The sequence below is a fragment of the Astatotilapia calliptera genome, chromosome 23 (assembly GCF_900246225.1).
Source record: "Astatotilapia calliptera chromosome 23, fAstCal1.2, whole genome shotgun sequence".
Taxonomy (NCBI): Eukaryota; Metazoa; Chordata; class Actinopteri; order Cichliformes; family Cichlidae; genus Astatotilapia; species Astatotilapia calliptera.
This window is the reverse complement of record NC_039323.1, coordinates 16,400,481-16,421,199: the sequence shown is the minus strand read 5'-3', so window position 1 is coordinate 16,421,199 and position 20,719 is coordinate 16,400,481.

Here is a 20,719-nt window from a genome sequence, read left to right as displayed (position 1 = left end):
TTGTATAAGCATCTTGAGGCCCCCCACACCCATGCAAGATTATTATTTGCTGACTTTTCATCAGCATTCAATACAATTCAACCCTTCTTACTTGCTGACAGGCTTTACAATTATTTCAAGCTTGACACTAGTCTGGTCGGCTGGGTGACAGACTTTCTGACTAATAGGTCACAATGCGTGAGGGTGAATCATGTATTTTCTGATGTGCTCTCCTCCTCTACTGGATCACCCCAGGGTTGCTGCCTCTCTCCCCTACTGTTCATTCTGTACACAAATGAGTGTCGCAGCAATTTCACAAACAGACACATCCTGAAGTTTACTGATGACCAGAGATGGGCAGTATGATGGATTATGTAGAAAAAGTAGAATTGGGCTGAAAGATCTATCGCTTTATCACCTATTCAGGTTGTAAATCGTGTTTTTAAAAGGTAACTAAGTAATTAATTACTTGTGAAAATAAGTAATCAGTAAAGTAACGGGATTACTTTTGGGGGGGGAAGTAATCAGTAATTAGTTACTGATTACTTTTTTCAAGTAACTTGACCAACACTGCTGATGACACAGTAATCATCAGTCTTCTACTGGGGGACGAGTCAGGCCGTGGACAGGTTGTAGATGATTTTGTGAATTGGTGTGATGAGTCCTTCCTTTCACTTAATGTGTCAAAAACTAAAGACATGATTATTGATTTTAGGAAGTCCTCTTATACTGTAGCTCATCACCTACTATCATTAAAACTGCTGATATTGGGATAGCTGAGAGTTATAAATATCTAGGTGTGGTACTTGACCGTAAACTGTATCTCATGCTGATGCCACTACTAAAAAAGTTCAACAAAGACTGTTCTTTTTAAGGAAAATGAGATCTTTTAATGTCTCATCTGAGATGTTATCTTTGTTTTATAGAAGTTTTATCGAATCCTTTTGTATCGCTGCCTGGTTTGGTAACCTGACGGTGAAGAATAAGAATTGGTTGGGACTTCTGGTAGAAACTGCTAGCAAAATTTCAGGGCGCTGGCAAGATGGACTTTTGGCCATCTACAATAGAAATGTGCTTAGAAAGGCTCATTCTATTATTAATTGTTTGAACCATCCACTTCACAGTGAGTTTGAGTTGTTGCCTTCCGGCCGCCGTTTTAGAGTACCTGTGAGGAAGACTAAAAGACTCCAGGTTTCTTTTATCCCTACTGCATCTTGTCTCCTTAATGGCAAATAACTGTCCTTGGACTTTCTATCACTATTATTGTCATTATTATTTTATAGTATTGTTCTGTTTATTTTTATCCTGCTGCTAAACTGATTTCTCCTTGTGGGACAATAAAGAAATTGAATTGAATTGAATTGTTTTGTCTTCAGTAACTGAGCATGTTCTAATGGTGCGATCAGGTGACTGCCTTAACCAATGAAAAATATCTTGTTTCTTTGCCTGGAGAAATGAAGGTTTGTTTTTCAAAATGCTTTGGGTCATTATCCATTTGTACTGTGAAGAACTAATTTATTTTTCAGCTTTTGGCTGAATAGATGTATAGAGTATAGCTGGAAAAACAAAGTATATACTTAACTGTATATAGTATCCTGTTTATTGGACAACATACTGGCCATGTAACAGACACGCTGTTACATGGCCAGTTGACCTGTTGCCTTGTGATTCCATGACAAATTAAGCAGGTACAAGGTCTTGAGCAGATTCAAAGTGTTGAACTTGCATTGGTAGTTGTCAAAATTCCAAATATGATGTGCAAGGAGGATGTGGATGCAAGTGTAGTAGGCCAATATTAAAAAGCCAAAACCTATTAGAGATAGACTACACACTTTAGGAGTGGCCAAATCCTCAATCTGTTACATTCTTTAAAAAAATTTAATACACTGATCAGGTCAGCAACACCAAAAAGAAGACAACGGAAGACTACTAAACTGTATGAACTGCAGGTTTATTTCCTTCATTCTTTTTATTTTCTTCCATAAGAAAACCTCCCTCACAATATCTAGCCAGGTCATGAATATTCTTGAAGAGGTAGGAGCGGTGGAGAGTAGACTTTATCACAGTAGATGTCTTTCTGAAAGCACTGTAACTAAGTTTAAGAATATAATCCACCCACTGTTATCATCTTCAATGCCCTGTACCAACATAGAGCAGAGCAGCTATCTGAACGCTATCCCAACAGAAGTCGATTATCTTGTTAATAATTTCACCTCCTCACTACGTACGACTCTAGATACTGTAGCTCCTGTGAAAACTAAGGTCTCTAATCAGAAGTACCTGACTCCGTGGTATAATTCTCAAACACGTACCCTAAAGCAGATGACTCGTAATCTGGAGAGGAAATTTAGACAAATTTAGAGGATCATCATTTAGCCTGGAGAAATAGTTTGCTGCTTTATAAGAAAGCCCTCCGCAAAGCCAGAACATCTTACTATTCATCACTGATTGAAGTAAATAAGAACAACCCCGGGTTTCTCTTCAGCACTGTAGCCAGGCTGACAAAAAGTCAGAGCTCTTTTGAGCCAACAATCCCTTTAACGTTAACTAGTAATGACTTCATGAACTTCTTCACAAATAAAATTTTTATCATTAGAGAAAAAATTACCAGTAATCATCCCACAGTTGTAATATTATCTACAGCTACTCTTAGTACCATTGATGTTAAGTTAGAAAGATCAATTAGAGAAAAAGAGTCTGAGTTAACTTCAATAATGACTTCCTCCAAGCCATCAACGTGTCTTTTAGACCCCATTCCTACAAAACTGCTCAAAGAAGTCCTGCCATTAATTAATTCTTCGATCTTAAATATGATCAACCTATCTCTAATGATCGGCTATGTACCACAGGCCTTCAAGCTAGCTGTAGTTAAACCTTTACTCAAAAAGCCATCTCTAGACCCAGCAGTCTTAGCTAATTATAGGCCAATCTCCAACCTTCCTTTCATATCAAAAATCCTTGAAAGAGTAGTTGTCAAACAGCTAACAGATCATCTGCAGAGGAATGGTTTATTTGAAGAGTTTCAGTCAGGTTTCAGAGCTCATCACAGCACAGAAACAGCTTTAGTGAAGGTTACAAATGATCTTCTTATGGCCTCTGACAGTGGACTCATCTCTGTGCTTGTCCTGCTAGACCTTAGTGCAGCATTCGATACTGTCGACCATAATATCCTATTAGAGCGATTAGAACATGCTGTAGGTATTACAGGTACTGTTTGTATCATATCTATCTAATAGACTCCAGTTTGTTCATGTAAATGGAGAGTCCTCTTCACACACTGAGGTTAATTATGGAGTTCCACAGGGTTCAGTGCTAGGACCAATTCTGTTTACATTATACATGCTTCCCTTAGGCAGTATCATTAGAAGACATAGCATACATTTTCACTGCTATGCAGATGACACCCAGCTCTATCTGTCCATGAAGCCAGATAACACACACCAATTAGTTAAACTGCAGGAATGTCTTAAAGACATAAAGACCTGGATGGCCGCTAACTTTCTGCTTCTTAATTCAGATAAAACTGAGGTTATTGTACTCGGCCCTGAAAGTCTTAGAAATATGGTATCTAACCAGATTCTTACTCTGGATGGCATTACCTTGGCCTCCAGTAACACTGTGAGGAACCTTGGAGTCATTTTTGACCAGGACATGTCCTTCAATGCACATATTAAACAAATATGTAAGACTGCGTTCTTCCATTTGCCCAACATCTCTAAAATTAGAAATATCCTGTCTCTTAGTGATGCTGAAAAACTAGTTCATGCATTTATTACTTCCTGGCTGGACTACTGTAATTCATTATTATCAGGATGTCCAAAAAACTCACTGAAAAGCCTTCAGCTAATCCAAAATGCTGCAGCAAGAGTACTGACAGGGACTAGAAAGAGAGAGCATATTTCTCCTGTTTTGGCTTCCCTTCATTGGCTTCCTGTTAAATCCAGAATTGAATTCAAAATCCTGCTCCTCACATACAAGGTCTTAAATAATCAGGCCCCATCTTATCTCAATGACCTTGTAGTACCATATCACCCTATTAGAGCACTTCGCTCTCGCTCTGCAGACCTACTTGTTGTTCCTAGAGTATTTAAAAGTAGAATGGGAGAGAGAGCCTTCAGTTTTCAGGCCCCTCTTCTGTGGAACCAGCTTCCAGTTTGGATTCGGGAGACAGACACTATCTCTACTTTTAAGATTAGGCTTAAAACTTTCCTTTTTGCTAAAGCATATAGTTAGGGCTGGACCAGGTGACCCTGAATCCTCCCTTAGTTATGCTGCAATAGACATAGGCTGCCGGGGGATTCCCATGATGCATTGAGTTTTTCCTTTCCAGTCACCTTTCTCACTCACTATGTATTAACAGACCTCTCTGCATTGAATCATATCTGTTATTAACCTCTGTCTCTCTTCCACAGCATGTCTTTTATCTTGTCTTCCTTCTGTCACCCCAACCGGTCGCAGCAGATGGCCCTCCCTGAGCCTGGTTCTGCCGGAGGTTTCTTCCTGTTAAAAGGGAGTTTTTCCTTCCCACTGTTGCCAAAGTGCTTGCTCATAGGGGGTCATATGATTGTTGGGTTTTTTTCTCTGTATCTATGAAGCGCCTTGAGGCGACTTATGTTGTGATTTGACGCTATATAAATAAAATTGAATTGAATTGAGTATCATTGTTGAAGTATAAGGTACAGAGATGCCTTCATGGTCAAAAGAAAATAAAAACAGGGAAGCAGATTACAACTTGGTTGTAATTTTCAGAAACTCAAAATAAACACTATCTGATCACTATGTGATTCTCATAATTATATGGGAAGTATTTTTCACAGCTCCAACCCAGCCACCAGCGGAAATTTCCTCAGGGCCCCAGGGAGGCCGGGGTCGGCACTGTTAGAAGCTGACTGTACACACCCTCTCCCTGTCAGCTCATGACTAATGAGGCAGAAGTAAAATAATGCAGCCATGTTGGAGTGGGAATAGTCGGAGGGTGAAGAGTTTAGAGGAGGAGTAAAAAGAGGCTAATCCATTTGGTGATCTGTCAACATGAACAAGACAAGATTGTTTTGAAATCTGTGCACTTGACATACCCCAACAAATATGCCCAATAATTGCAGCCTAGCTTTTGATTCGTGTTCAAAGCCAGCAACAAAGCATTCAGTATCACTGGGATAAAATGTATTTTCTATGGGGCAGATTCATCCAGTACTGGATTCCAGCAGAGAAATTAACACATGGAGCATTATGGAAATGAGAGGCAGCAATAATAATGTTCCTTCATTTAAAAGTTCTCAGCTATTATAATAAATCCACAGCAAAAGCTCAACTCTGTCTATCAACAGACTACTAACCCTGAAACAGCTTTGTGTTTTGGTTCTACAATCCACAGCTTTGCCGGTGTTACCAATTTAGCAACTTTGCTGCTTCATTTAGCAACTACAGAGACAAATTGTTTTCAGTAAGTGCAGTGGTGCAGCAGTTGACTAATCAGTATAAACAGACCATCTTTATTTGTGTGGGGAAACTCTTCATTTGTTCGGCTCTTAGGCAATTTAAGTTGACTGTTTAAGCTTGATGTAAGCAACACAGTTTAAAAGTGCTTAGGCAGGGGCAAGACAACACTAGAAGACATGGTTACTTTGAAAACGTGATCAAAAATGTAAGAATATGTTTTCTCAAAAAATGCATAGAGCTGGAGTGTTTCATCATTTATGATGCGTAATAAAATGAAAAGGATCATAGAATCTAAATGCATCTGTGTCCACAAGGGACAAGGCTGAAAACCAAAATTAAAATGATAACAAATGGAATAGATGTTCTGGCTCTAAGGCAGCACAACATTTGTAAAGTAGTGCTGCATTAAAACCCAAACATTTTATTCAGTTAACTGTATTTACATATTGAATTGTCTGCATGCAAACAAAAAAGAAGATATCATGTAAACTGTATGTTGGTTTTTCCTATGATAACTATTGGTATACCTAATGCTGGACAAGATGCAGACAGTGGACTGTTACAGTGGGTATTTTTTGGTGCGGGGGGAGTGGGTGGGTGCTTTGTCATCTGAATTTAAGCGCCATTTGACAAAACTATAATCTCTGCAATTGCAGCATTGTGTTACTTCTACTGGAAAACAAGTCGGTGAGAAGAACGGTGATGATCAAGATGGGAAAACTTAGAGGAAAATGAATGATGTAAGGGAACAAGGGACAAAGAAAAGAAAACAAGGAAAAAGAAAAGAGGTCTTATGTGAAGAGGTTGCAGAAAAGAGACAAAGAGAGTACAATGTGTGTATATACACTCAACAAAAATATAAACGCAACACCTTTGTTACTGCTCCCATTCCCCATGGGATGGACGTAGAGACCTAAAATTCATTCCAGATACACAATATAACCATCCCTCCCAAACAGTGGTCACAAATCAGTCCAAATGTGTGGTAGTGGGCACATCTGCTATATTGAGATAATCCATCCCACCTCACAGATGTGCCACATCAGGATGCTGATCTGACATCATGAGTAGTGCACAGGTGTACCTCAGACTGCCCACAACAAAAGGCCACCCTGGAATGTGCAGTTTTGTCTCACAGCAAAATGCCACAGATGCCACAAGCAATGAGGGAGCGTGCAATTGGCATGCTGACAGCAGGAATGTCAACCAGATCTGTCGCCCGTGCATTGAATGTTCATTTCTCAACCATAAGCCGTCTCCACAGGCGTTTCAGAGAATATGGCAGCACATCCAACCGGCCTCACAACCGCAGACCTCGTGTAACCACACCAGCCCAGGACCTCCACATCCAGCAGGTTCACCTCCAAGATCGTCTGAGACCAGCCACCCAGACAGCTGCTGGAACAATTGGTTTGCACAACCAAACAATTTCTGCACAAACTGTCAGAAACCGTCTCAGGGACGCTCAACTGCATGCCCGTCGTCCTCATCGGGGTCTTGACCTGACTCCAGCTCGTCGCCGTAACAGACTTGTGTGGGCAAATGCTCACATCTGATGGCGTCTGGCACGTTGGAGAGGTGTGCGCTTCACGGATGAATCATGGTTCACATTGTTCAGGGCAGATGGCAGCTGAGAATGTCCCAGTTCTTGCATGGCCAGCATACTCACCGGACATGTCACGCATTGAGCATGTTCGGGATGTGCTTGACCGGCGTATACGACAGCGTGTACCAGTTCCCACGAATATCCAACAACCTCGCACAGCCATTGAAGTGGAGTGGACCAACATTCCACAGGCTACAATTGACAATCTGATAGACTCCATGCGACGATGTGTTGCACTGCATGAGGCAAATGGTGGTCACACCAGATACTGACCGGTTCTGGGTCCCCAGACCCCCAATAGCGCAAAAAACTGCACATTCCAGGGTGGCCTTTTGTTGTGGGCAGTCTGAGGTACACCTGTGCACTACTCATTATGTCAGATCAGCATCCGGATGTGGCACACCTGTGAGGTGGGATGGATTATCTCAATATAGCAGATGTGCCCACTACCACACATTTGGACTGATTTGTGACCACTGTTTGGGAGGGATGGTTATATTGTGTATCTGGAATGAATTTTAGGTCTCTACGTCCATCCCATGGGGAATGGGAGCAGTAACAAAGGTGTTGTGTTTATATTTTTGTTGAGTGTATTTATATATATATATATATATATATATATATATATATATATATATATATATATATAATTTATAATAAGTGGAAAATAGGTGAAAGAAAAGCAGAAGGAATATGTAAGTAGAGCCAAGAAAATGATGTGAACAAAATTACTGAAAAAGTAAATTTACAGAAGAAGATTTAACATGAGGCAATGCTGAAAGAGAGAAGTGAAGAGGAATTGAGGAAGCTTGTCTTGTGTGAGCTGCATGCTATTGATGGGCTGCTCGAGCTGGTGGACAAGGTCAAGAAAACAATCTGAACGAACCAAACAAACACTGTGTCACTGATCTTTTTATCTTTCCAAAACATGCTCCAAGTGATGCTCAATACAACCATAGAGCTGCACTGGAACTGAATTCTTTAACAAAGTGAATTGAACTTGAAACGTATGTAAATCATGCTTCTATACAGAGCAACATTGAGACTAAATAGAATTTAAGTTCTGTTTCATGGTTCCTTTTTTTAATCATAGCCGAACCACAAACTTGGATATCCTTGCTTTACCAAAGACTCTTTGAACACAGTCAAAATGTGTGCCTGGAGCACACAAGGCCTTTAAGTTTCTCATAGCCTGTAGGTATAGGAAGCTAAAGGGAATTGGTCTAAGGTTTACCTTTTCTTTTTCATCTGCATTACACAAACCAGAGAATTCCTTCATACGTAAGTGAAAAGACACAGACTGTATTGAAAGCAGATGTAATCAGTGTAGTTCAGTTTGTATTGCTTTTGAATGTTGCTTTAAAAAATTGTGCTGACTTTTAAATGTTGACATCAACAAAACAGCCCCACATGCGGTATGAGGTCGATGGAATAAAACAAGAGGTGAGAGCTTAGAAGCAAAGGAATCATTATCCAATTTTAGATTCCAACTCTAATATGAAAAGAAGAAAGCATGCACATATTTTGAGCTTTCAACAACATATAATTTAAAAAAAATATAGAAAATAAACAAACGCGTCTCTTGAAGAAAGGCTTTTCATGCAGGTGCTGCTGTCTCAGTCGTCAACCACATGCAACAGCAGTTTGTTTTCCTTGTCTTGTGATCCCATCCCCTTCCACTACACTGCAGCAGTTAATCACAGTCTTAGCAGAGTGCTACTCATGTTCATGCTCACCTGAAAGTAAGTGAAGGCAAGCCTTTACTATAAGCCATCCACTGAATCAAAGCATATTGCATATCTAGGCCTCTAGAGTTTTTTCATTTCCCCCCCCTTCTCATTAGTGGTTATATTGTCACATTATTGGAATAATTATGCATAGTTTGAATTCTTTAAGTTTATGCAACATTTGTTACAGTTACAATGCATGAAGAGAGAAATAATCTTGCTGAAGAGCATTACAATCAATACTGAGCCATTCAAGCCACTGTTTGCACAGAGACGCTTGCTTCTGATTTTTAACATACTGAAAGAGAAACAGTTGGTGCCGGAGCCACAAGTTGTCTCATCCATCAAAGTAAAACTTGAAATCCACTTGAAAGGTGACTGTACTAGAGCCTTCAGAGATGAAAACAATTCTCACAACAAACTGTTTTGTTATCTGAGAAATGAACCAACAGAGCATCTACAAATACATCCTGAGTATGATATGTGACAGCTCTAATGTACACAGCAGAATTGCAGTTAGTACATCGATGATCTCTTCAGACACTGTGCTCTTTTCTGTTTGAAACAAGGGACAGAGCTAATGCCAGAGATTGCTTTCTGTATATGACATTTATCATTGTATATAGTATCTAGGAATTTACCATAACAATCATATAATACATGTCACTGCTGTGTTTAAAGCCCCAAAGAAACATAAAATTTAAAAATGAAGTAGAACAAAATATGAATCAGTTATTATCCAGCTCTTTCTAACTAAATGTTTTAATGTACATTTCCTTCCATGAATTTACCAAATGGGGATTCTGTCTACTATGCAGCAACGTTTTCACTACTGGAGCATTTTCTTGCCCCATTGATGAGAAAGAACTTCTCCACCGATAACTGCTCTGTACTCATAGCTTAATGTAATATCTAGGGCAGATACAGTCAAGAACATGGCTTTGGTTACTGTGACACAATAAAGGACCCACCCACACAGCATTGTAGGTTAAGTGTTTTTATCTCCAGCTGTGCTCCTCCTGCACAGTTTTGTCTTCTGGTCCTGGTGACATACTCAAATAGGGAGACGTGATCAGGTGATGGAGGTCAGCTGTGTGGGTGAGCCTCTCCTGATACCACACCCTCAACCCACTGCTCTATCTCCTGCAGCTGAGCCACAAACCACACCCCGCCACAGTTACATACTGAAACTAACCCACAGAAATATATATTTTATGTCTCAGTTATAATTCCACTGCAATACAGATACCTGCAGAGACTCACTTGAATGTGCTTATAATTACTATCACAGTTCTGTGAAGCTCTCTGTCTTTCAAGCAGAGACACAGAGGTTCTAACAATAACCCCTCAAGCCTTATCTTTGACTATACGCTTTATGGCTCAGTCCATGTTACACTACTGCTCAGTCAGTTTCAAAAGGAACCAGGCCTTCTTTTACTTCCCGGTATCTTTTGTGTATTTGAGTAACAATTTATCAGTAATTATAAAACTATTAATTACAGGACTTTTATTTCAGTAAAAAATATCTGTGGTTCTGTATGTGTGAGTTTGTAAATATGTCAATATCTATAATCTGTCTGTCTCTCTCTTTCCAAGCTATAGAATGTTAATAGTGTCAGATTTTAAATTTGCTGTCAGGGTCCCTGTGCCTACCCGGCTACATATGTTTTTATTTTCTTTTTTGTTCCTGCTCTCTCCCTTCCCCTCTTTCCCTCCTCCCTCTGCCTGGGCGGAGCTCACCTGTGGGCTCCTGCCCTTGGCCCACGCACCTGGTCGCAATCACGCACCTGTGGCTCATCACGAGTGTTCCAGCTCCTTTATAAGATGGCAGCTCTGTGTTTCTCGTCACTGGACTGTTGCCGATCCTCGTCAGTGTAACCCCAGCTCGGTTACCTCTAGAGTGTTTTCTCAGCGATTTGCCCTTATAATCCCTTTGTGTCTCTGTGTACAGATTCCCTGGATCAACCCCTGTATTACCTGAGTGATTGGAGTGTGAAGAGGAGCGTGAGGAGTGGACGGGGTGTGTGTGTGACTTTCGGCGTCTTTCCCGTTCGTGTGTGGACCCCCAGAGCCCGGCTTTCCCCTCACCTTTGTAAATAATCACCTGGTGTATTGTAATAAAGACTCTTGTGCTTTCAAGACCTAGAGCCTGCGCGTGAGTCCGTTCAGTCCCATTGTGACATTTGTAATGTATTGAGGGGAAATCTAAAGGGCATTATGACTTCTTGCAGGCCCAGGATCGAGAATATCTGATTTTGCACTCTACAACTCAGTTGACTAACCGACATTATGTGGAACTAAATATTAAAATCAAATGGCTGGTTACCTTTGTCCAGTAATATTTTCAAGGTTTATGCAACCAAGACGTCAGTGTCCTCAGTGGCCTGATTTATTGAAGTGGTCCCTGCCAGGGACACAGCACTAGCCGGTCAGTTGTCTGTAGAAATCAGGCTGATATTTTTTCAGCACTCCCACAGCAGAGAAATTAGTTTTTCACTTCCCTGCATAAATTCGAATAAATCTTAATGCAACGTTTGCGTTTATCTGATGTAACTGAATCAAGAATCAAAGGGAACTAAATCGGGAGATAAATGAACACTCGGCTCCTCCTCACTGTGCCAGTGGATATCTGGCTTTGTACTACTCAATTAAAAGTTGGGTTATAAAGGTCCCGCATATTTCATTTTAATTTAATTAAGTCATTTGGAGAAGAGATAAACAAATGTAGGGGCTACAAAGTCCTCTTAAACTTATGCAAAGACAAAAACAATCATTCGGCATGTGTTGTGTGTTTTGAATGACTTGTTCAAAGTGGCTTAAAAGAAACCAGTATCTCCCTCAAAGACTCTTCAGTCTGAGCAATATGTGCTCAGCCGTTTGCTGAATTCTGACCTGCACACATGCTTAAGGTGAGCTTCGGCATCTTCATCCTTAGGCAGCTTTGCCTTGATGCAGCTGATGGCAAGGCTGAGTTCCTCAGGGTCTGCACACTGCATCTCCATCAGCACATAGCCCTTAGAAGTAAACTAGGACATGACCAGGAGTCAAGACTTGCTAAAGGTTTAGGATTTATATTGAGAAAAAGGACTTGATTTTACAATAAAATTGCTCCATAAAACGAGAATATCACTCAGTGGAATCAATTTTCCTGCAGACACAAGGACAGCACTTTGCAGAAACCATGTCTTTATGCAATTTTCCTCTGGTATAGGGCGATATTTTTATTTATTTATTTATTTTTTGCTTCAGTGTCTGGTAATATTCTGGGTGTACCTGCAATGATGTAACAGGTGAGGCAATGGAACAGCAAATGATGCATCTAATAAGTCACCAAAATTGACTTATGTAAATACCTTAATACCTTTAAATTCCTGCAAAAATCTATGCATATCATTTTAAAATTATAATAACTCAGTCAAACAAGATATGTATAAAGAATTAATTAAAGCCTATTTCTACAAATTCACAACTTGGGATCACTACTTTCCTGAGTTGCTGTACAAGTCCATCTTAAAGACTGGATATAAAAGAGGGGGAAGTCTAATGGAATCTAGATTACATTTAGATTACATTTGTTTTTTCCTCTTTTAGTTTTACCATACATCTTTTTTAACCCCATTTGTTTCAGATTGGGCTGTGGCAAAGACACTAAAATATAAAGGAGGATTCAAATATCACCACCTCTCTTTGACAACTGGAAACTTTTAGAACAAAGATTGTATTTCTTTATTTTTTTCTTCAGACTGACAGAAGCTGTGCACGGGACAACAACAGCCATCGCCAAAATATTGATCTTAATATTTATATATAACTCTTTTAAAAAGAAAAATGATCCAATTTTAACATAAGCCTGGACATTTGCAGTTGTTCTTACAATAGTTCTCTCAAAATTACATAACCATCTCAATTCTGTGAACAAACACAGCAGCGAAACATGTTGCGTTTATTTCTCAAATTGCAAATTGCAAAACCAGACATGCCAAGCAGCACCTCCAAATGTCAGTTCTGTAAACATAAGAGATAAGTTGATGTGTGATTCATGAGTTCCAGCACCACTTTTTTCCCCCAGATATCTATTTTTAAAGAAGCGCCCTCACCTCTCTCTCATTTCACCTGTTGCTCCATGTAACTGGTCATTATATCGCTCCTGCTGCAGATATACAACAAATTAAATGTTGAAGAGCTTCTTTCCAGGTCTCTGAAACTATACTAGAGATGAACACAATTCTTCAAAAACTGTATTCCCTCAATTCGTGTTTTGATGAAAGTGGAGGAGAGTGCTGTCTTTGTCTCTGCCAGGTGGTTATTTGAGTTTAGATCTAGTGTAACCCACATAAAAATAAAAAGAACTGCGTCTATAACTAAATTGGAATCTTAAATTCCAACCGGAGCGTGTCCGTGAAGGCATCGTGTGTCATGACGCACGCCACGCCGCGAGGCTGCACATGCCTGTTGTGACCAATCACATTCGCGAGGCACCGATATATGCCTTCCGGGTTGTCGCCTCGAAACGACGCGGGGGAGAGGCGTTAGCGGATGGAAGCAACAGGTACGTGGGGCGAGCGCTTTTCGCTGTTTACTATCTTGACTTGTTTTGAATTAATTGTGGATTGCGTTTAACAGTATTTTGATACCGCCGTGGGTAGATGCGTGGGGCTCGTATGTGACATCGCACGTAGTGAATGGTGAGTGAGTCTGAATGTTTGTTTGTATTTGTAACCTGTAACAGTATGCCAGTGCTATTAGCTGATGGGATGGCTGAGGCTTACTGTATTACTACTGCTCTCACTTTATGTGGCTGTAGTTTTGTTATTTGAGATTGTCATTTGTTTTAATTCATTACAATGGTTGGATATGTATTTGTTGTATTTTCTCATGGATTTTATGTGTACACTGGAACTAAAGCTAGCTTGGGAAGTTTAGATGAATTTTGCTAATAGTGGTTTTGTGATTATAGTGCAGGCTAGTGGTGCCCTGGAGAGACCACAGCGACACCACTACTTTGGATGGCGAGCTAGGCCCAACGAGCCAGAACCCCAGCTACAACTTCCTGCGGTCTGGTAGGAGGCTGCTGCGGCCTACACTCTCCCCTCTTGGTTTAGTCCCCTAAATCTCACTTCTGAGATTTCAGTTTTGGAATCTTAGTGCTGATCATCCTACTTCAAATTTCAACTTGTCTAGACTGTCATACGCGTTGGACTTATATCACTCATGAAATAAACTTTATGGACATTGTTGCCAGAGGTTGGACGAGGTTCCTGCACTGCCGTGCAGCGGATATTTTACAAGCTTGAATTGTTTTATTTTTTCCTTGTCTGCAGATTTTGTAAATATTGGTGTTTGGTAATTGCACTTTATTTTCACTATAAATAACAATTGTAATCACAATATCTGTGGTTGTACGTTTATTGTACTTCACTCACCTCCTAGAGCTGAATCTGATATCTTCTGAATTAGCCCAACTATTCATAACCAACTTAAATTATTTTAGCTTATGTACTTGCTACATAAGACAAATTAGTGGCGAGCCAGCCAGGAGGTTGTGTCAAGTATAATATTGTTGTGTACATTCAGTCTCACTATCTCACCATATTACTATGAACATGGACTTGTTGGAGTCATTAGGTGTTAAAATACCAAACGCGGTGTTGGTCAGTGGCGTCCCCGCATATGTGGTTGAGGAGGTTGAAGATTTTCTTCTCCAGTATGGTGCTATTGAACGCTCCGTGCCAATAAACTCACCCGGCTCTGAGTTTAATAATATGCTCGTTGTTGAGTTTAAAACGGGGTCTGCTTTTGATTTATTGGGTCCGATTCTGCCGTATACATTTAAGCCCTTAAATAATGAATATCATATAAAAAGCTTGTCTAAAATCTATGCGGCTACTGTCGGGTGCACAAAGACTAAGACTTATTTAGCTGACTTAAAACAAGTAGCAAAACTGTCTGGTCAGGATTTTGCTGAAGTTCTCCAAGAACTAATGACCCAAATAAATGGAGCTGTTTCAGAACTGCGCCCAGGAAAACCAGAAGGGCTCAAGCAGGAATGCACTGCCGCATCTGAACACAAAATGGCTGCCACTCCGGATCGACAAACCCACAACATGGCTAGCCCTGTCACTTCTTCAGCTGCCCTACATCCTACAACAACAGAAGGACATTCTATCAGTATGTCTGCGGCTGAGTTGAATCCACCTGAAGTACAGAGGTATGTTGTGGAGCATATAGTAAAGAGCGAAGATGTAAACATACGCTCATCCCATAAGCTGCGCATGTTTTCTGGGAGACTACCACACCCACAGCATGAGGTGGACTATGATACATGGTGCTCTGGAGTGGATCTCATCTTAAAGGATCCAGCCATTTCAGAACTGCGAAGATCCAGACACATCCTTGATAGTCTTTTACCACCTGCAGCGGACATAATCAAGCACCTTAACCCCGACCTACCAGCAGAGACTTATATTCAACATCTTGATTCTGCTTATGGAATTGTACAGGACGGGGAAGAACTTTATGCGAAGTTCATGGACACGCTGCAGAACTCGGGTGAGAAGCCATCCGGCTACCTACAGCGACTTCAGGTGGCCCTGAGTTTAGCTGTCAAGCGGGGAGGAGTCAAGCAGAGTGAAGTGAACAGGCACCTGCTCAGCCAATTCTGTAGGGGATGTTGGGATAGCAATCTTATCTCTGAGCTTCAGCTGAAGCAGAGAAAATCCAACCCACCTTCTTTTGCAGAACTGTTACTCCTATTAAGAACTGAAGAAGACAGAGAAGCTAGCAAAACTCTGAGGATGAAGCAACATTTGGGAACACCAAGACACAGAGTTGCAGCTCAAGCTCAGTTCGCAGTAGAAGAAGAAAAGGGGGTCTGTGCTGCGTTGTCCACTCTCACCCAGCAGATGGCGGAGATACAAAAGCAACTTGCCGCCTTAACTGCCTCCCAGTCTCACCAGTCCTGTACTCCTGTTCCAAAGCAGCACCCGAAGCAAAGAACGGATACACAGGGGAATATATCATCTAACCCCAAGCCTGGTTTCTGTTTCAGGTGTGGGGAAGATGGACACATTAGACCACAGTGTGAGAACAGACCCAATCCCGCATTGGTCAATGCAAAACGCAAACAGTTCAGTGAAAAGAAACCAAAATGGCAGAAGCGGAATTCATCAACTGGACATTTAAACTAGATACAGTTTCTGTAATGGGACGTACAGGAACTGTGCAGGACCCACATTGTCCCGCAAAGGAGGAAAGGAACAAGGAGGCAATTGTTCACTGTGTAGACCTACACACTTGTCCGAAGGCAACTACAATGTTACCTCATGGGTTAGTTGGGTCAAGATGCACAACAGAGGTGACCCTAGCAGGCCACCCACAGAAATGCCTGCTTGATACAGGATCACAGGTTACTACAATACCTGTATCCTTTTACAACAATCATCTTCATGACCAACAAATTCAACCACTCCATGATCTTCTCCAGGTGGAAGGTGCTGCGGGTCAAACCATTCCATATCTTGGATACATTGAGGTTTCCGTCAAGTTCCCCAGAGATTTTGTTGGTGAAGAATATGAAGTAACAACATTGGCTCTAGTTGTTCCGGACGTACACCCTGACGTCCCCGCTACTGTGCTAATTGGGATGAACACCCTGGAACCCCTGTATGAACAGCATCTTAACCAGCATCCGAGCTATCAGCCTAGCACTCATGGGTACAGAGCGGTGTTGAAAACACTACAGCTGTCACACAAGCAGAAGGAGAATGGCAGCATTGGGAATGTGAGGCTACTAAGCAAAGCTCCAGTGCGTGTTCCGGCCGGCCGCACTATTGTCATCCAGGGCTCTGCCAAAGTTTCCACCCCGTTGTTTAGCCAGAGTGTTCTCCTACAGCATCCTGCTTCCACCTTACCTGGGGGGTTGTGTGTCAGCAGTTGTCTCATCAACTTCCCAGCTCTTTCTCCATACAAGGTTCCTGTGGTTATTACAAATGAGTCGGAGCAAGATACCTTCATTCCACCTCACAGTGTCATTGCGGATTTGGAAACCTACCACTGCATCTTGTCTGAACATCGCGTGACCCATCTTCCAGTCAGGAACACTACCACCAGCCTGAACTTTGATTTTGGTGATTCTCCACTGTCACCTGAATGGAGGACGCGAGTCATAGGCAAGCTGAATGACATCTCGGAGGTCTTTTCGCATCATGACTTGGATTTTGGATGTACATCAGCTGTCAAACATCATATTCCACTCCATGACAATACACCATTCAAGCAACGTGCCCGGCCAATCCATCCACAAGATTTCGAAGCTATCCGCCGTCACCTGCGTGAGCTCCTGGAAGCCGGCATTATAAGGGAATCATCGTCTCCTTTTGCTTCGCCTATCGTGGTGGTCAGGAAGAAGAACGGTGAGGTCCGGCTGTGCATAGACTACCGGAAACTAAACCTTCAAACCATCAAGGATGCATACCCCTTACCTAATTTGGAGGAATCCTTTTCAGCACTCACTGGTTCTAAGTGGTTTTCAGTGCTCGACCTGAAGTCCGGTTACTACCAGATCCAGATGGAGGAGGAAGACAAGGCAAAGACTGCTTTTGTGACTCCTCTTGGGTTCTGGGAGTTTAACCAAATGCCTCAAGGTGTTACCAACGCCCCAAGCACCTTTCAGCGCTTGATGGAGCGATGCATGGGGGACCTTCACCTAAAGGAAGTGCTCGTTTTCCTGGATGATTTAATCATCTATTCGGACACTCTTGAGGAACACGAACGAAGGCTGCTGAGAGTCCTGAACCGGTTGAAGGAATATGGGCTGAAACTGGCACCGGAGAAATGTCGATTCTTCCAAAAGTCTGTAAAGTACTTGGGTCATATTGTCTCTGAGGAAGGAGTTCAAACAGATCCTGAGAAGATAGAGACCATCAAGACATGGCCGGTTCCCCAGACTCTGAAACAATTAAGATCTTTTCTGGGTTTCGCTGGTTATTACCGCCGGTTTATAAAAGACTATTCCGTCATTGCCAAACCTCTCAATGACCTGACTCGTGGATATTCTCCAGTTCAAAGATCAAAGACTCTGAAAGCTCACAAGATACCCACCTACAGGCCAAACCAACCCTTCGGGGAGAGGTGGGATACCAAATGTCAAGTTGCATTTGAAACCTTGATTGAGAAGCTTACAACTGCTCCGGTTCTTGGGTTTGCAGACCCGTCTCGTTCATACATTCTGCACACCGATGCGAGTGTGACCGGACTTGGAGCAGTGTTGTATCAAGAGCAAGAGGAGAAACTCCGGGTCATAGCTTATGCTAGCCGCGGATTGTCGCAGAGTGAGAGCCGTTATGCAGCCCACAAGCTGGAATTCCTCGCCCTTAAGTGGAGTGTGACCGAGAAATTCCAAGATTACCTGTACGGGGCAGATTTTACAGTGGTGACGGACAGTAATCCACTGACCTACGTTTTGACAACAGCTAAACTGGACGCTACTGGACACCGTTGGTTGGCTGCATTGTCAACGTACTCCTTTAAACTTCTGTACAGAGCTGGCAAACAGAATTGTGACGCTGATGCGCTTTCGCGGCGACCTTACTCCTGCTCCAGTGATGAAGTTTCTAATGACCATGAACTCATTCGTCAGTTCATTTCTCAACACACAGCTGATTCTGATGTCCTTCCAGAAGAGACTGTGAGAGCAATCTGCCAAAGTCATTTGGTCAGAGCCACACGGCCGGGTGACTGCGGTGAGGTTGGCTTCACACTTGTCGAGTCTTTGTCAGTTCAAATGGATACCATCCCTGACAGTTACTGTGCCGAGGACTGTCATCAGCTGCCTGTCGTTTCTACTCTTAACATCAAAGAGAAACAACACTCAGATCCCTGCATTCGAGAGCTTATTCACCAGCTTGAGACGGGGAACAGGGTTCCACCAACAGCTAGAGCTGAGCTCCCTGAACTTCCGTTCCTGCTCAGAGAATGGTCCAGGTTGGAGCTGGTGGATGGAGTCCTGTACAGGAGGAGACGGGACAATGGAGACCTTTCATACCAGCTTGTCCTTCCAGAGGAGTTGCGGCCATCAGTCCTGAAAAGCCTCCATGAGGATATGGGCCATATGGGGATTGAACGTACACTTGACCTTGTCCGTACGAGATTCTACTGGCCTAAAATGGCAAAGGATGTTGAGCAGAAGATTAAGACTTGTGGCCGCTGTGTGCGCCGAAAAGCCCTGCCGGAAAAAGCTGCTCCACTTGTCAGCATAAAAACATCTCGACCCCTTGAGCTTTTGTGTATGGATTTTCTTGCTCTTGAGCCTGACACTAGTGGCACTCGTGATATCTTAGTCCTGACTGACCATTTCACTAAATTCGCTGTTGCCATTCCAACACCCAATCAAAAGGCAAGAACTGTGGCGAAGTGTTTATGGGAGAATTATATCATTTATTATGGCATTCCTGAGCGAATTCATACCGACCAAGGGCAAGATTTTGAGTCAAGACTAGTAAAAGAATTGTGTGAGTTTGCAGGCATTCAGAAGAGCCGTACAACCCCTTACCATCCGAGGGGAAATCCAGTGGAGCGATTTAACAGGACGTTGCTGGCAATGTTGGGGACCTTGGAGACAAAACAAAAAACAAGGTGGAAAGAGCATGTGAAACCGCTGGTTCACGCCTATAATTGTACCAGGAACGAGGTTACAGGGTTTACTCCTTACGAACTCATGTTCGGTAGAACACCTCGTCTACCTGTGGACCTGGCGTTCAATCTGCCACTGCGGGAATCCCAGCAAAAGAGTCACTCACAGTACATTAAGTCACTCAAATTGAGATTGGAGGAAAGTTTCAGTATTGCCTCCAGTAACGCTACAAAGGCTGCCGACCGAAATAAGAAACGCTTTGACAATCGTGTGATACCATCAGCATTGGAACCAGGTGATCGTGTGCTTGTGAGGAATGTCCGCCTTCGAGGGAAGCATAAACTTTCAGATAAATGGGAGGAAGAAGTTTATGTGGTTGTCCATCGGGCTGGGGACCTCCCGGTCTACAAGGTAAAACCTGAGAACAGCGATGGACCTATGCGGACCCTTCACCGCGACCTCCTCCTTCCATGCGGCCTCCTCACGGGCAGTGAGGTTAACTTGGAATCACCAGAGCAATCGCTTCCTCACAGGCCAAGAACTCGGCAGCAGAACCCAGATTTAAATTCCTTCACAGAACCTCTGGTTGAGGATGAGGATACAGGAAGCTTGGTTTCATTATATGTTAATCCTCCAACGTTGCACTTCACTGTGGAAAAACAGAATCATTTTCCAGATTCATCTGACGGTGGGAGCCTAGGACCACTGATTTTGGATCCTTCAGTTGAAGTGGAAGTGCAAGGGGAACCAGCCTCTGTGTCCAGTGTTCTTCCTCCAGCAGTGGAGTCTGGTGGTGGGCAATCTGACTCTGATGTGGAAGACATTTTGCTTGAACTTATTGAAAGTCACCCTGAAGATAGAAATAGCTTACCTGAAAACTTACCTGGAAGTGGAGACATACTTGTCAACATTCCTGTCGTTGCTGTTGAAGATTCTCCTGAAGAGTCTAGTGTTATTGAACAGGACACCGACATAGGTGACGGGCTAAGACGTTCACAACGACAAAGAGCACCACCTGATCGACTTCACTATTTCACTCGTGGTAATCCTCTGGTTTCCGTTGTCCAAACGATGTTGCATAGTCTTTCCGATGCATTGGGCCATAATGCTAGCCGTCCTTCGTCTGTTCACGTTGTCTAGCGTTTAACATGCGACGGGACGTGCATGGTTAAGGCGGGGAGGATGTAACCCACATAAAAAATAAAAGAACTGCGTCTATAACTAAATTGGAATCTTAAATTCCAACCGGAGCGTGTCCGTGAAGGCATCGTGCGTCATGACGCACGCCACGCCGCGAGGCTGCACATGCCTGTTGTGACCAATCACATTCGCGAGGCA